Genomic DNA, 15,414 nt, shown 5'->3' with positions numbered 1-15,414 from the left:
ATAATTTTAATAAATAGGTAATGATATCTAACAATTTTATTAATTAATTTATCAAACTTAAGAAAAGGTACTTCACTAAGTCTCGCTAAAGCTCCATCTTGATCAAGTGCGTCAAAAATTACTATTTTTTTGAGAATTTTTCTTTGTAATTAGTTTTGTTAATCATATTATTCGATTCAATTCAATTTTACAATGGCTTAATTGTAAGTTTCAAATATAAATTAAATAAATATATGATTATATTTACTTTAATTAATTAATTATATCAAATTTAAGCAAAACTTCAATAAGTCACACTTAGGTTTCATCCTGGTCAAGTGTTCTGAGAGTTATGATTTGACTCGCGTATAATATTCTGAAATAATACAATTATCGTTCTAATTTAATTATAGTTGATCATCATTCATCTCAATTCAATTTTAAAGAATCTTACTTGTGAGTTTCAATTATAATTTAAATAAATAGGTTATTATATTCGATTATAAGTATTTTGATAATTTTAAGTTTACTCAAACTTAATCTATATTTATGATACCTTTGTGATATACTATTAGTTTAAATTAATTAATAATTTTTATAAATATAATTATAACTAGTTGACCTAAGAATTTAATAATTGAATATAGTTAATATTTTAGTGTATGTATACCATTATTTATATCTAATACAAATTAGTTTTAAATAATACTCCATTTGTTCACTTTTACTTATCACTTATTTCTAAAATAGATTTTAACTTTTACTTGTCACCTTTGACATATCATAAAAGGGAATAAATATATTATTATTTTTTCATATTTTACCCTCAATATTAAATAATTATTTTCTAAATTATTTTTCAAGACATCATTTAATAGGGGATAGTTTGGTAAAATACCTATATCACTAATTATTTTCTTAATATATTGTCAAGTCAAACTATGGCAAATAAAAGTGAACAGAAGGAGTCATATATAATAATTTAATAAGTTATAAATAAAATGAGTAAATGTGATTGTATATCGAATATAGTAATATAATAGTTTTACGGTTTTACCTAAAGAAAATTAAAACCAAAGCTTCTTTTTTATGAAATAATGAGGAAGGAAAACAAATTTAAAAGAATTCATGAAAAATATCCCTCCAAATCGTTTCCCTCTATTTTTGGGGCCTAATTACAGCCTTCTTTTCCTATTAGAGAGCAAAAATAAAAATGACAAAAAGAATTGGAAAGCCAAAACCCTAAATTCTCTAAACAGATCCAAAATCCATTCATGAAGAGAGGAGCATCAGATTCCTTTATCTCAAATTCAGAAAACAAAGGTACTGAATTTCTATTGTTTCTTTAACTTATATTTAAAAACGCTATGAGTATAATGCGTATTATACATTTCAGTTTTAATATCACTATGAATATTCTATTAGCAAAAGTTTCTTGTAGCACTTGCAATGAAAATTCAGTATGTAGTATGGGTTAGAAGCTTTTGATTATCTAATAAAAGTAAAACTTGGATGTGAATGTGAAGGATATTTAGGGGTGAAGATTGAAGGGTGTTAGGTTTGTATCTAATGGGCAAATTAGTTCAAACATATGTTTATATATTACATCTGATGTCCAATTTATATGGTGTAGTTTGAGTACTTGATTTGATGTTTAAGAAACAAAAATTGAAATTTGTGGTCTAGTATTTTTATAGGCTACAATTGTAGTGATATAGAAGTATTGCATTACAAAAGTAAAAGTAAAATTAGAAAGCTAATGATGAATTCTGTAATGAACTCCGTAGATTTATTTTATAAGGGAAAAAGGGTGTAACTTTTGATATCAACGATGCCAATTTCTAAATTGTTGTTGCTAAATGGTTTATTATTTTCTTTATATCTCTTAACAGATTTTGGACTATATGATACTTGAGAAATATCTTTTAGTTTTACCATTGTTGTCAAACAAGAAAAATATGCAAATTAGCCAAGTCAAAAATCCTCAAAAATTGGTCATAGAAGATGTTAAAGGAAATTTTAGTAAAAATAATGTTTTTAGGTAAAATATATGATTATATGTACTCCTTAAATTCTATATATAATGTAATTATTTTTACCTTTTGATACTATTAATTTACTTTTTCAAAATTTTGCAGGTAAATTTGTAGAATTATTAGAACAACTTGGAGATAATGGCATGAGAAAAAGGAGAAGACGATGCCACTTAGAGCCTTAAGCAAGATACTACTATCGTAATAGCTCTTATAAAAGAATTATGTATTGTAAATGTTCTAAAATTGAAATATGTAATTATGTGAAACTTGAAATCTATTTTGGAATTTTGATCCTATAGTCGAAATTTTTGTGATTAATAATTCTTATGGCGATATCCTTCATTTGTAGCAATGGAATTTTATAGTTGTGGCTATATATAGATTATAAAAAATTATAGCTATACATTTTCATCTTTTAACTTTTATAGAAAAATAAACAAAAATAGCTAGATAATTGTGTATTTTGTCGAAAAAGTTGAATTCTTAGCCATGTATAAAAAAAGTTGTGGCAAATACTTTAATTCATAGCTATAAGTTTTCTAACTCGTAGCTAAATACAAATATTATTGCCACAAGACTAAAATATAATATAGCCACGAAGTAAGATTATTCATAGCAAACAAATCAAGTGTACGTTTTTCCACAACAAAATATATTGTGGCTACCATATAAAAGATGCTACATAATTTATTTGTCGTGGCAAAAAATTTAAATGATTTGCTATAGGTATATATTTTGTAGCAAATTTTCTATATCATTACAGCTACAACATCATTATTTTTGTAGCTATAAGTGTTAGTCCTTAGCCACAGATCATGTAAAGTCCGTAGCTAACTATTAGCCACGCGCTACATCTTGCTACGAATGCTACGGAAACAAAAGTTATGGCCAGCCGTCCTGTTCTTCGATTATTGACTCTACATACGCATCCTCATATTCCGAAGAGGAATCGCCTCACCCAGTTACTCTCCCATGCCGATCTAGTCGGACAGATCGCCATGCTCCTAAACGACTCGGTTACTCTCTAGGGAAATTTGGTAAGTCTTATTCTATGCATACCACACTACATTATGTTGATGTACCTACATCTTACTCTCAGGCTTCTACACAAATTTGTTGGAAAGAGGCAATGTCAGAAGAGCTTCGTGCATTGAATGAAAATTCTACTTGGGAATTTGTTAATAAACCAATAGTTGGAGTTCTCATTGGAAGTAAGTGGGTGTATTCCATTAAACTTAAGGCAGATGGTACAATTGATCGCTACAAAGCTCGATTAGTTGCTCAAGGGTACAAACAAAAGTATGGGGTGGATTATGAGGAGAATTTTGCACCTGTTGCTAAGATGACAACGGTATGGACATTATTAGTTGTGGTTTCAATGAAAGGCTGGACCTTACATCAGATGGATATGAAAAACGCATTTCTCCATGGCGATCTGGAAGAAGTGGTGTTTATGAAACCACCAATTGGGTGTGTTCTGCCAAGACCAAATGCAGTTTGTCATCTTCGAAAATCTCTTTATGGCTTAAAACAGGCTCCCCGAGCTTAGTTTGATAAATTTCTATCCACGATTCAAACTGCGGGCATCTCTCAGAGTTCTTCAGACCATTCTTTGTTTCTTCGTACTTCTCCAGTAGATACCACAATACTTCTCATCTATGTTAATGCTATCATTATCACAGGAAATGATCCAGAGAATATTACTAAGTTGAAAGAATTATTGCATACCTCATTTAAGATGAAGGACTTGGGACGACTGACATACTTTCTTGGACCTGAGGTTCTATACTTGCTTACTGGGATCATGCTTACACAACAAAAGTATGCTCGTGATCTTGTTGCAAAGGTTGGTTTTACTGATGACAAGGTTGTGTACACTCCAATGGAGATTAATACGAAGTACAAGGAGGTTGATGGAGAACTATTTAATGATCCAACATTGTATCGACAGTTGGTGGGATCATTAGTTTATCTCACTATGACAAGGCCAGACATCTCATATGCAGTACAAGTTCTAAGTCAGTTTGTGGTTAATCCTTACCGTATACATCACACTGCATTACTTTGTGTAATTTGATATGTTCGTGGTTCTATGAGTCAATGTGTTCTTTTCCGTTCTGATTCTTCTATACATCTAGAAGGATATACTGATGTAGATTGGGTTGGTTGTCCTAATTCTTGTCGCTCTGTTACTGGTTGGTGCATGTTTCTTGGCACATCCTTAATATCTTGGAAATGTAAGAAATAGTCCCGTACATCTAAATCATCTACAGAGGCTGAGTATCGTGCTATGTCGGCAGCAAGTTCAGAAATTGTTTAGCTAGGACGGCTATTAACTGAGCTCAGTATCGCTATTCAATCTCCTACAGTGCTACATGTTGATAACACTAGTGCAATTAAAATAGCCACAAACCCGGTGCAACACAAAAACACAAAGCATATAGAGGTAGACTGCCATTACATTCGAGAATTGGTTATCGATCGTCTCAACACTCTACAATGCATTCCTTCTCATGATCAACCTGATGATTTGTTTACAAAGGCGATGACACGAGCGCGACATCAATATCTTATCTCCAAATTGATACTTTGTTTTCACCGGTATCAATTTAAGGGGATGTTAGGAAAAGCTATAGTTGTATAGTAATAAAAAAAGTTTTGTTCACTGAACTCATCAATCAACCTTGACTGATTTACAGAATATACATTTATAACCATATATATTCCTTTCTAGAATAGAACTCTAACCCTCCAATTGTATAGCTATAAATATTTTCTTTCTACTGTATCATGGATGAATAGAGAAAACTATTTTTCAGAATATCTTTTGTCTCTCTAGTAGACATCACAAATTTTATGGATTTATTAAATATGACTTTACAACACGAGTTCAATCTCTCTTGAAATCTACTTATCCTGAAGGCCTGAACTCGAAGTTACGCCTATAAAAATAATAGCTTTAAAGAATTACTAATTATACTAATATATAAATAAAAAGTCTAGAAAACAGGTGTTTGTCAACATTCATGCTTCATAGACAATGACAATTTGATATTTTAATTTGTAATTTTTCTATTTTAATTTAAGATAATCTTCAGACCCAAAATATATTAGTAAAAATTTATATAAAAAGAATTATATTTTTACTTGTACTATTTACTAACTAAAAAATTTAGAGAGCCAAGATTTTTCAGTGAAATAGTTATAGTCTTACCTTTGCTATTTACTTGCTAAATATTTTAAGGAGTGAAGATTTTCCTTGCCTTTACTTTCATTTGTTTTTGGCGTGTAATGTGAAAAGATTAACTCATTTATGCCAAATTAATAAAAAACATATATTTTTATTATTAAATTATAATTAAGTAATTAGATTCTCACCTAATAAATAAATCACTTTCCAAAACTCTCACCTTTTTTTTTTATAAATAGTCATTTCATTGTCCATTTTTATACTAGTAAAATATATTGTCTTCTAATCTTTTTTTTTCCTTCATCCAGTTCTTCACTATATTCACTAGGAGAAATACTTTGTTTTTTTTTTCTTACGATTTTTCTATAGATCTTTTATATGTTTTTCCATAAGAAAAAAATGAAATTTTTGAATGTTGACTGTTTTTGTCTTATGCTAATTCTTTTGCAATTTTTATATTTTAGTTTGCTTGGTCTTTTTATAAAATCTGCATTCTTTATGGGGATTGAACTAAAATTTGCAAGTTTTGTAATTATCTGCAGTTGGATGATTATTCTCCTCCTTCATGGGTTTGCTAAATATAAATTTCAATAGAAGAATTTAATTTAATTCAAAGTTTAGGATTTAATAAAGCTTATGAGGGTTTTTGTTACTAAAAAACTAAAAAAAATGACAACTTTTATCTGGTCCTTTTCTCATGTGATGAATACAGAGCAGCTCTTCGGTTGTCTTTAGGCGATGACCAAATTGTGAAATTACTGTCAGGTTATCCTTTATTGAAAACTATGAAAATTATATAAGTTTGAGGTTTCCGTCACTTAGAAATTAATTCTTTAAAATTAAAGATATTCAAGCTAAAAGATGATTGGTTTTAGAAGCTGGAGAGGCCTTGTAAATTTTTTCCCCATAGACTTGTAGATTTGTCCTCTATGGTTAACGCAAAGTTTTCATTCAACATTACTTGTATCAAGGTTGAATGATTAACACTAAACTTTGATGTATTTGATACATATATTGTTGAAAGAAAGCTTAGTATTAACTACAGAGGATACATCTACAAGTCTATGTTTGAGATCATAACAGTCTCAAGATATTGAAAATTTTGGGCAAAAAATTCTAAGGAGGCATCTCCAGCTTCTGAAAATAAATAATCTTTCAGCTTTAGTGTCTTTAATTTTTTTTTAAAAAACATTAATTTCAAGTGACAGAAACCCTCAAACTTGTATAATTTCATAGTTTCCAATGAAGGACAACAATAATTTCACATCTTTCATCCACTGAATAAAGAGTCATATTCATACATTCATAAAAAGCTTTGATTTTTGTTCAAATGTTAAATTTGACAGACAAATTACTCTTATTTCAGGATGGACTTTAATTTTCATCCCTCAAATCGATGTTTTTTAATTTTTGCACTTGCCTTTCATTTAATGAAAATGTGTAGGCCTAAGTACCTCTAACTATGGCCTAATTTCGCAAGACAGGCTTTAATTGTGTAGTATCTCTAAATTTTTGCCTTGTCCAATAAAGTAGCTCTATTGCAACAAAAGCAAAACAGAAACAAATTCTCGAAACCCCTTATTGCTGTCTCAGCCATCTAAATTTTGCCTCAAGAACAGATATTTCAGGCGAATCAAACAAACAGATCTAACCATACATTCTTATATGACTTAAATATAATGATTCATCAGAACTGAAAGCCTCAAGCATAACTGCTAAAAATTATCTGATGTAAACAAAAAATGCAGACCTTCTCCTTTCAAGAAAAAAGCCAAAATGAGAACCATTACACATTCATAGACTTCGATGCTATATCATACAGTTAAATATCATTAAAAGAATCTGGATTACTGCTCATCTTATCAGGTTAAGGAAAACAAGAGTTGAAAGAAATGTTAATACATATGTACAACATCTAAAATGCAGCATACAAATGCTTCATGAGAAACTAAGACATCATAACGCTTGATATGCCACAAGATAAGTAATTAGTTGCATAGACAAGTTAAAGTTTCATGATTCGCATGAGTATTCACCAAAAACTCAATATAAGGCGACATCTCGTGTATCCTAAGATAGAAAACTTCTTGCAGTCTAATCATGACAAGCTCACTACTAGTAGATGATCACACAATTCGTAGAGGATCTAGGGCAACATAACAATTTCTCAGCCAATTGAGATAAAAATGTGGACACACAGTTGGTTGAACATATCTTGCACATTATTCCCTTTGATATCACGAACTTCTTACATTGTTTAACAGAAATTCTGAAAGCTTCAAAAGCTTGTGAAAGCCCTGTTTGAAATGATCCTTAAAGCACACTCCGGGAGAGTTGATAATCTTAACATTCTTGAGGTTGGGAAACCCATACCTTAAAATCTAATTTTGCACGTCAATATCATCTCCTTCGACCAAATATGATAACTCAAAGTGGCAGTGGGACTCTAACAGCTGGATAAAGAGAATATAATCAGGACTAAATTCAGGATATTGCACAAAAGTGGGGGAAATTGATTTCAAAACCAACAAAATCTTAATGGTACTTTTTAAACAGATTATGAATATTGTTCCTATCTTAAATCATGGTGTGCATAACCCAACCCTTTTCGTTTCAGAGTTCATTTGCCTCAAAGAAAGTAACAACACCAACCAATTAACGTTAAACTTTGCAGTGACGAAAGAAAAATTCTCAGGAGGGGTGGTTAAACTTCATAAAATGAATGGTTTTAAAAGAAGAGAGAAAGTTACAGATTTTGGTGATATATCTATGTCGAGCGTCTCTACATGACTTGATGCTTCCAGAAAACCAGTTAGTCCAAACAAATTAAACCTCTTCACATGCAACTCCAGCGTCAGATATTTGCATTTCACTTCTGGAAGCAAAGTCCCTTGGAACTGCAACATGCACAGAACTTGTTGCAATAATCCCAATGAACTAGTTATATAAAGAATGGAGAAAGCAATCATAAGGTAACTCTGTTTTCAGATTAATAAAAACAAACCTCTGTGAACCAAGTTCCAATTGTTAACTCCTTTGCATTACAAAAAATTACAAGGGAATCGTGGACGAGGGACAAAAAGAATTGATGATAGAGACGACAACTGTCTTCCGCAGGATTATAATCAGACTGGATGTTTCTGATACACACATTGTTGAAAGTAAGCTTAGCAGTAACCACAGAGGACACATCTTCAAGTATACACTTGAGATCATAAAGATCTCCTGAAATTTCCAAATGCTGAAGGTACGGGGCAAAAATTTCCATGGTACGTACAATTCCATCAGTAATCTTCCAATGACCATTCAGATTCAGTGTCTTTAACTTTGGAGAAGTAATTTCCAAGAAACAAGGACCCCTAAGCACAACTAATTAAATCATATAATTCCATAGATTCCAATGCAGGACAGCCCGACATTAATTTCTCAATTTTGTAATCATCTATATAGAAATCCCCCAACTTTATGCTCTTTAAAGACTTCCACGCTATGACCACGTCATCAAAGTTAAAAAAACGATCCAAAACTTGTTATGATTTAACTAATTATATTACTAGTCTAATTAGTTAGTTAGTTAGTAATAGTTAGTCAGCTGAATTCTGTTATTGTTGGTAAATTGACAGCTCATTAGTTAGTTAGATATTTTGATTCCTTTTTGTATAAATACATTGTCTCCTCATAATGAAAATCAGTTGGTTGATTCTCTCCATACTCTCTTCTTCACTGATTTCTCTCTTCACTGCATTCATGGATGATCAACCATGGTTATGAGCTGATTTTGACATGGTATCAGAGCACGAGGTATCTCGATTCATCTTTACCTTTGTGCATCTTCTTTGATCTCATTATGCTTTTGAATTGCTTCTTTGATATACGTCTCAGAATCGTCAGCTAGATTGAGTTGTAGATCTGTTTCGTTTCAATTTTTTGTTGTGTTTCATCACTGGGTCAAATCGTACTATGTGTATTTCTTTGATTTGAGTTTACTATGGTGACTGAGAGTGGTTCCCCTTCGACTGAGAATTCTGTGAGTAACAATGGTGTTAACAGTAATGATCTCAGTTCTCTACTGTATATGCATCCTTCGGATAATCCAGGTGCTTCGTTGGTTCAAACTCCTTTTGATGGAGTAGGTTACAGATCGTGGAGACGCAGTGTTCTTAGAGTTTTGTCAGTTAAGAACAAGCTGGGTTTCATCAATGGTGATTGTAAGAGGCCCGATGCAGGAACACCACAATTTCGTCAATGGGAAAGGTGTGATGATATGGTTACTTCCTGGATTCTTAATTCTCTAGCTAAGGAAATTGCAGAAAGTGTAGAATATGTTTTTGATTCATATGAGTTGTGGAAGGAATTGGAGGATCGATATGATCAGACTAATGGTGCAAAGTTGTATCAAGTTCAGCGTGAAATCAATGAATTATCACAAGGAACTTTGGACATAACTACCTACTACACTAGGATGAAAAAGCTATGGGAAGAATTGAGCACATTACACATCAAAACTCAATGCAATTGTAGTTGCACTTGTGGAGCTAAAGATAATGTGTTCAAAGTGGAGCAGGATAGAAGGTTGATACAGTTCCTTATGGGGTTGAACGAGGCCTATACTGTAGTTCGAGGGAATATCCTCATGATGAATCCATTACCTTCTTTGGCACAAACTTTTTCTCTGTTAGTACAAGATGAGAAACAGAGAGAAATTAAACCTAGTGCCCAAATGTATATGGAATCTGCATCTTTGAATGCAAGCAGTTCAAGGAAGAAAGGCATGGAGTCTGCTGCTTTCAATACAAATGGTTCAGGAGGAGCAGGTCCTTCTAGGTCACCAAGACCAAACCATTCTTCTACAGGGAACACCAATACTAATTTCAAGACTAACTACTCTCAGACCAGTTCCTATAGTGGCAACAAGCCTCGTATGATATGTGATTATTGCAAGAGGCCTGGTCACATCAGGGAAAAATGCTACAAACTACATGGTTATCCACAGACAAACAATAATCCACAGGGGAACAATTATCAGAATTGCAACCAAAATGGGTACAGGGACAACGATCAGAATTTTAGATTCAACAGAGGAAAATGCCTTATGGCTGATGTTCATGGCTATTCAGGAGAGGAGAATGATGGAGAAACTCATACAGACACAGGTCATTCACTAACAAGAGAACAGTATGTTCAATTTGTGGAGTTGTTGCAGCAGTTCCAAGCTGAGAAGGATAATGCTAAGCACATGGACAATGGTAGTGTGAATTTTGTAGGTATGATAGCATGTACTTCTTCAATTGTTTTTGGAACATTATCTTGCAGATGTCCTCACAGTAAAAATGAACCTTGGATCCTTGACTCAAGAGCCTCTCATCATATGACCTTTGACCTAACATTTCTAACAAACATTACCTACCTTCCATGCCCCTTGTTAATTTCTTTACCAAATGGTTATAAGGTGAAAGTTATGAAAATTGGTAGTGTGATACTTGCACCAGACATTGTTTTACATGAAGTGTTGTATGTGCTCTCATTTAAGTATAATCTTGTTTCCCTTCATTGTCTTTCAAAATCCATACCTAAAAGTGCTGTGTATTTTTCTGATTCTTCATGTATTCTGCAGGCCCCTTCAATGAAGAGGCCTCTGGTAATTGGTGAAGCAAAGGATGGGCTTTATTTTTTGTGTCCTAAGTGTCTGATGAAGCCTGTTCATTCTGGTGCTGCCTGTACTGCTTCTGCTGCTTCTAATTCTGATTACTTGTCAAGACAAGATGTTTTCAATTCTAAACTTGTACCTTTTACTACTCACTCATGTAAACGCAGTACACATCCTTATGTCTGTTCTTCACTCAATAAAATTCCTGATATTTCTGCTTCTTTTATGACTCATACCTGCAATGATGTGAATGTGTTGTGGCATAATAGACTTGGACATGTACCTTTTGTAAAGATGAAGGAAATTAAGTCTATACCTGAGAGTTTTTCTGCAAAACAACACTTTCTTTGTAACATATGTCCAATGGCAAGACAGGAAAGAATGCCATTTCATCATAGTACTCACATTTCTACCAAAATATTTCAATTGTTACACATAGATCTATGGGGTCCTTACCACATGATGACACATGATAATCATAGATACTTTATCACTATTGTTGATGACTATAGTAGATGTACATGGACCCAATTGTTGACATGTAAGAGTAATACCTTAGCAGTCATCAAAAGTTTCTTATCCATGATTGAGAACCAATTCAATACATGTGTTCAAACCATAAGAACTGATAATGGACTTGAGTTTGTGAACACAGAAACATCAACCTTCCTCAAGGGAAAATGAATTATACATGAGAGAACATGTCCTTACACACCCCAACAAAATGGGGTGGTAGAAAGAAAACACAAATATTTGTTAGAAACTGCCAGGGCCCTTTTTTTCCAATCCAAATTACCTCTTAAGTATTGGGGTGAGTGTGTGTTGTGTGCCACATACATCATTAATAGACTTCCTACCTCCCATGTAAAGGGTAAGTCCCCATATGAGTTGTTATATGACACCAAACCAACATACTCACACATGAAATCCTTTGGTTGTTTATGTTATCCTACTTTTCCAAAAACCCATAGGGACAAATTCCAAGCAAGGACCACACCCCATATCTTCATAGGCTACCCCTTTGGAACAAAAGGTTACAAAGTTCTTAGTCTGGCCACAAGAAAAATACACATCTCCAGGGATGTAGTCTTTAAAGAAACTATCTTTCCTTTTGCTGTTTTACCTGATGTCTCTTCTTTTCCTTCAGTCTTGAATTCTGTGCCTTTCATAGACACTTTACATGATAACATTGCCTTGCAATCTGTACAACATGTGGAAAATAATGTAGTTGGTGCAAGTAACAGTCCACTTCACAAATCACCTAATAACAATACAACTAGTTTATCACCTAACAATGTAGCACCTGCCATTTCTCATTCTCCTAATTCTGTCCAACAATCTGAGCTTATACTTCCCATAAGACCATCTAGATCACATAGATTACCTGCACACCTACATGATTATGTTTTGCCTAACAATATAACAAATCAGTTACAGAATTCACATATTTCCCTCAACACTGCATTCTCCAAACACCAACATATACCATCTGAGATCTTGGCATCTGAGAGTCAGACACTTGTGAGGAATATCAGTAATGATGATGAACATTCTTCATATGAAGAAGCTGCTATAAACCCTGCCTGGCAGCAAGCTATGACACAAGAATTTGAAGCATTGCACACAAATCATACTTGGGATCTTGTTAGTCTACCTAGTGGCAAGAAGGCCATAGGATGTAGATGGGTGTATAAAGTGAAGCATAAAGCTGATGGAACTATTGAGAGATTCAAAGCAAGACTTGTAGTGAAAGATTATACTCAAGAAGCTGGCATTGATTATACAGAGACTTTTTCACCAGTAATCAAGATGACAACAGTGAGGGCTTTGCTAGCTACAGCTGTAAAAAAGGGCTGGGATATATTCCAACTTGATGTGAGCAATGCCTTCCTTCATGGAGATTTACATGAAAAAGTGTATATGGAGGTTCCTCCAGGCCTAGCAATACACAAACCAGGGATGGTATGTAGATTAAACAAGTCTCTATATGGCTTAAAACAAGCCAGCAGGCAGTGGTATGCCAAGCTGACTGAAGCCTTATATTCAAAAGGGTACATACACTCATTGAATGACTATTCCTTGTTCTACAAGAAGTCTGAGACTTCCACCATTTTTGTTGCTGTTTATGTAGATGATGTGATCTTAACTGGCACAAATATTCCTGAAATCAAGGAACTCAAGGCATTCCTTCATGACAAGTTCAAAATTAAGGATTTAGGCAAGCTACACTATTTCCTTGGAATGGAGGTACTCTATAAAGATGATGGACTTATCATCTCTCAGAGGAAGTTTGTTCTTGACATGCTAAAAGATTACAAGATTGCAAACATGAGCAGCTGTTCATCTCCACTTGATCATGCGTTCAAACTCCAAGCAAAGGAAGGAACTCCTTTAACAGAACCACTTTTCTACAGAAAACTTATTGGAAGGTTGAATTTCTTGACCAATACTAGGATGGACATATCATATAGTGTACAGCATCTCAGCCAGTTCATGCAAGATCCTAGAGAGCCACATTTGCAAGCAGCATTTCATCTACTGAGATATCTCAAAGCAGACCCCACACTGGGAATTTTTATGTCCAAAGATCAGTCTTACAATGTCAAAGCTTATTGTGACTCTGACTGGGCTGCATGTCCTGATACCAGGAAGTCAGTAAGTGGCTATATTGTGTTACTGGGTAACAGTCCACTAAGCTGGAAGTCCAAGAAACAAGAGACCATATCTTTGTCCTCAGCAGAGGCAGAGTATAGGGCTCTAAGGAAAGTTGCAGGAGAATTAGTTTGGCTCAGCAGATTACTTACAGAACTTACATTGCCAATACCAACACCTATAGAAGTATACTGTGATAGTCAATCAGCCCTTCATATAGCTCGAAATCCAGTATTTCATGAACGTACTAAGCATATTGAAGTAAATTATCACTTTGTACGGAATCTGCTTCAGACAGGTCTCATTTCATTGCATCACATAAGTTCTGATAATCAACTGACAGATATACTAACTAAGACATTGACTGGAATCAAGCATTCTGCAGCATTGAGCAAGTTGTCTGTGTTCTCTACACCTCCAACTTGAGGGGGGATGTTATGATTTAACTAATTATGTTACTAGTCTAATTAGTTAGTTAGTTAGTAATAGTTAGTCAGCTGAATTATGTTATTGTTGGTAAATTGACAGCTCATTAGTTAGTTAGATATTTTGATTCCTTTTTGTATAAATACATTGTCTCCTCATAATGAAAATCAGTTGGTTGATTCTCTCCATACTCTCTTATTCACTGATTTCTCTCTTCACTGCATTCATGGATGATCAACCATGGTTATGAGCTGATTTTGACAAAACAAATGATAATGTTATCAACGACGAACATTCCAAGAAAGATTGAGGCAATGTGCATTTGTCCCTCATTAAATCAGTGGTCAAGAGTACAACATTTTTCACTTTTCTTTTAACAGCAAAATTAAGCCATTGGCTGATTGGCGAGCGGTGATCAGTGTCCTGATAACTGTAGTCAAATTCGAAATTTTTTATGTTGGGAGAAATGGAACGAGATAATATATAGTTAACAAAACGTTTGAAATTTTCTCCATAATATCTAGTAGTAAAACTGAAGTTATGAATTGAAGTCCAGAGATAACGCCACCTTTTCGAGAGAATACATGTTGTGAATGCATCCTTTGTTGGTAAAAAAGAGAGAATTTGAATGAGGAGTTCATCTGGCAAATCACTGAGACGATCGTCTAGGGCTCTCCAAGGCCACACATTGGATCTAAACAAAAAAGGATTTGGAATCGTTTCTTCAAAGAAACAATCATAATATTAAAAAAATTCTAGTTATCTAACAGTGGATCTATTAAAGTGGGACTCTACAAAACGGATCCAATTTCTTTTGAATTACTTACCGTGAACCTAAACGCACGCTTATAAAAGTAATAGTTTTGAAGAATATAAAGAGATAAAACTTGAAGAATAACATGAATGATTGTTACCCATTGTATTGTATCATAGTTCAAATACCATGTTTGTCTTGATTGTTACATAAATTGTATTGTACCGTATGGTATTGTTCAAATCTATCCTTGGGTAACAACTTAGATAACAATGGAAGGTCTCATTTTATGTAACATTAATTTGGTGTGATCGTTATTCTCATTTTATATTTACCTATATTATTTAATTATCCTATTTCATCCTTTATAGTATATATATTTTCATAGTAGTTCTACTCGTACTTCACCTTTTTTTGAAGATTTATCATTTAAATTATTGAAGTGTGATATTATGTAACGACAAGAACAATCCAATATACAATACAATACATTATGAAGTAATACGTAAAAATTGTAGATCTAATAAAGGAATACAAACTATAGCAATTGGTATGTCATTAGGGTAACATAACAAGAACAAAAAGTTATTAATTACATTGACAAGTTAAAATATAAGAGGTAAACTAAACACAAATCTACTTGCAATCTAATCATAGAAAGTTTACTTCTGCAAAACGAAGTACATAATTGGCAATTTAATCATAGAAAACTCACTTCTGCAAAACTAAT

General features: G+C 33.2%; 1 protein-coding gene and 1 pseudogene across 1 annotated transcript in view; both read right to left on the bottom strand.

Moving 5' to 3' along the window:
* Positions 1–15,414, bottom strand: part of LOC125834078 (uncharacterized) — a 198,416-nt gene that overhangs the window by 43,818 nt on the left and 139,184 nt on the right. The gene's annotated exons all lie outside the window — the stretch shown is intronic.
* Positions 7,321–8,473, bottom strand: LOC125833819 (uncharacterized; annotated as a pseudogene).

The sequence above is a fragment of the Solanum verrucosum genome, unplaced genomic scaffold (genome assembly GCF_900185275.1).
Source record: "Solanum verrucosum unplaced genomic scaffold, falcon-dt-bn FXZP01000108.1, whole genome shotgun sequence".
Classification (NCBI taxonomy): domain Eukaryota; kingdom Viridiplantae; phylum Streptophyta; class Magnoliopsida; order Solanales; family Solanaceae; genus Solanum; species Solanum verrucosum.
This window is presented reverse-complemented; position numbering and strand designations above follow the sequence as displayed.